The following is a 3,462-nucleotide window of genomic DNA, read 5'->3' as shown; positions in this document are numbered from 1 at the left end:
GAGAGGGAGAAATGTATTCTGAAGAGCATGTTGGAGGAAAATAAAACCATTTTAAAAATAATACTGATGAAGATGTCCTGGTTAAAGTGTTCTTTGAGGAATTAGATATGCACAGAAAGAATTTTTCACTGATAAGTGTGAATGTCCTGTTTCAAGGTAATAACGTTTTCTGTTTAAATCATTTGGTGTGAGAAAGAAAATGTGGACAATATAGAAGAGGATCAACAATACTTGAGTAACACGAGATAAAGAAGAATCTTGGTCACACTAGAACAGAAAAATTCTCTCAGCCTCACTGCCTAAGAATTTTCATTTATCAAGACAATAACTCCTCTGTCATGCTTAAGTTAAATAGATGACAATATTTACAGATCTTTCTTCCAAAAACACTAAGATTAAATTGAGCATATGTTATACCCCTGTGGGGCCCTCCCAGGCACAAAAGCCTTTCTGGGTCCGTCATTTCTTATTTGTAGAAAAAAGGCTTTAGCCTCCTAGACCTTCCCTGAGTTCCAAAGGGCAGATTCAGTTACTGATTTAGAGGGGTGAAGGGATGCAAAAACAAGGGAAAGGCTGTCACAAAACAAGAGTGCAGTGATGGGGCAGGGGCCTGGTTTCTCCTCAAGGGATGTGCATAGAAATCTAACACATATCTCTGGATTCTTCTATAGGAACAAAGGCCCCCCGCCCGGTGGAGGATGGTAAGTTCAGGCTGAGCACAAGAATGTAGACCCCAGATTGGCTGGAACCAGAAGGCTGATGACTGAGATTCCAGAAGCAACATCCTATTACTTCACAACCAACCAATCAGAGGAAGGTCCACATCCTGCAGACCTCCCTGCAAACCCTGCCTACAAAATCTCTTCCCCAAAAACCATCTAGGAGTTTGCACCTCTTGGGCATAAGCTACTCTTTCTCCTTGGTTGGCCCTGCAATAAAGTGCTCTGCTCCAAACTGCACCTTTTTGGTTTGTTTGGCCTCACTATGCATGGGAGACACAAACTTCAGTTCTACAACAAACACTTAAGTTCTACTTTCAGAAAATTTCAATTATACAATCCAGTGTTATCAACTATGTAGAGTCACTATATCATACGTTAGATCCTCAGACCTTATTCATCTTACAGCTGAAAGTTGGTACACTTTTACCAACTTCTCCCTATTTCCCCCACTCCCCAACCTCTGGCTTATTTTGCTTAGCCTAATGTCCTCCAGTCTTATCTATGTTCTTGCAAATGTCAGGATTTCCTCCTTTTTTTAAAGCAGAATAACATTCCACTGTATGTATATACCACGATTTCTTTATCCATTCATCTGTCCACAGATAGGTTGTTTCCATATCTCAGCAATTGTAAATAATAATGCAAAAAAATACCTATGTTTCCTGATGTTTCTTTCTGAAGTCTAACTTCTTTATAACTCTTACAAGTCAATATCTTATATTTATTGTCAAAATGTTTTTCTAAATTAGTTGTTCATCTCCTAATGCTCTAGGCAGCAATGAATTTGTTAGGGGAAACACTGACTGACACCGCCCACCCTGGCCAGGCACCACAGTAACCATTTGCATGAATTATCTTAAACAGGAGGTCCTGGTAAGGAACATGGAACTAACAAGCCACCCCCAACCAGAAGAATTTGGGGAAGGTCAAAAGTAGACACCAGACGATATGTCCTACCAAACCTCCCAGAATCCTCTTTGCTGGAATCCATCTTGGCTGAGCGATGCATGTGCCACCAGGAAGGACCCTGAGTCAGAGTGATTTGCCAGGGACAACCCAGAAACTAATCCCATCACCATAAAACCCAAGACTGTGAGCCACGTGGCAGAGCAGTCCTCCTGGGTTCCCTCACCCTCCTGCTCTCCACCTGGGTGCCCCTTCCCAATAAAGTCTCTTGCTTTGTCAGCACGTGTGTGTCCTGGGACAATTCACTTCCAAGTGTTAGACAAGAGCTGACTTTCGGGCCCTGGAAGGGGTCCCCCTTCCTGCAACAAATTCAGAAACATTCTCCTGCTGTCATGTCATCATAGTGCAATGTCCAGAGTGGCTTGAATATGCATTGAGGAAGGAGTTTGTGTCAGAGGAAAAGAATATTAGGTCTTGGCCTGAAATGGGACTCTACTTTGTTACAAACCCTAATCTGGTGACCAACAGAGCTGTTTATGGACCCCTTAAAGTAAGAGAAATATGTTATCAAAATTGTATAATTTCTTCACCTCTTATTAATAAATCTCACAGTTAACTTTTCATAAAATGATGTACTCCAAATAGTTTTTGTTTGTTTTGTGATAAAAACACTGCATATTTTTCCTTTCACTATACTGGTGTGACAAGAATTTTAAAACGTATATACCCATTCTTTATGGTATTTATTATTTTATAATATTCACTCCTTTACATATCATCCTCCTAAGAGAATGTAAAGTTACTGATTCCAAGTTTTTGTTGAATACTTAATATTTAAACAGAAATTATCATTTTTTTCTCTCTACAAGATTTGACCAGGAATAGTGTTTCTCAAAATAGGTTGTAACAAAGAGTGGGTTTCGGAATCAAGGTATTCAATTTTGACCAATATTATAAAAAATAGGATAGAATGTAAAAGAATACACTAGACTAGAAAAGTGTGGACAAAGAATGTCGCCTGGCATTTCAGTAAACAAAAAGGTTTCAGCCATAAAGCCATCAGCCACTGTAGACCCACCTCCAGAGTGTGTGCTTGAGGAGAATTCAGGATGGAGAAAAACAGGTCACTGACCTAGGATAGTTAAGGTGCATATCAAAGGACTAAATTCAATAAATCCAGACTCTTGCATTCTTGAATCTTCCCATACATAGAAAAGCACTAAAATCACTAACTTTGAGATGTCTATTTTTTGTGATTAGCAATAATCCTTTTTTTTTTTTTGTCACACCACAAGGTACGTGGGATCTTAGTTCCCTGACGAGGGATCAAACCTGTGCCCCCTGCAGTGGAAGCACAGAATCTTAACCACTGGACCACCAGGGAAGTTCCAGCAATAATCTTTAGATGTTCAACTACATGTGGGTTTTTTTCTTTTTCTTTTTTTTTTTTGCAAAAACTCCTATATATCCTGGTTCCTCCCTTACCTCTTTGGAATAGTTCCTCAGAGCTATCCGAGAGGCTGTTTCCAGGCTATAGTCCTCAGCAATGCCCCATATAAAACATAATTCTCCACTTTTAAGTTGTACGTTTTTTTCCCAGTAGACAAAAGACTAGTTTAAACTAAACTGGAGTCTGTTTGACTAAAAAACAAAGAAGGTAGAGTTTGAATATAAGAGTAAATACAGGTTCATTACTTTTTGTTTCAGTTTATATATGTATGTACACAAACATAAACACTATACATACATACATACATTTGTGTGTGGGGAGGGTGTGTTGTGTAAGTATAGAGACAACATAAAATATTTTCCTTCCTATGGGTTGCATTATAAT

This window comes from Tursiops truncatus, chromosome 5 (genome assembly GCF_011762595.2).
Source record: "Tursiops truncatus isolate mTurTru1 chromosome 5, mTurTru1.mat.Y, whole genome shotgun sequence".
Lineage (NCBI taxonomy): Eukaryota > Metazoa > Chordata > Mammalia > Artiodactyla > Delphinidae > Tursiops > Tursiops truncatus.
This window is presented reverse-complemented; position numbering follows the sequence as displayed.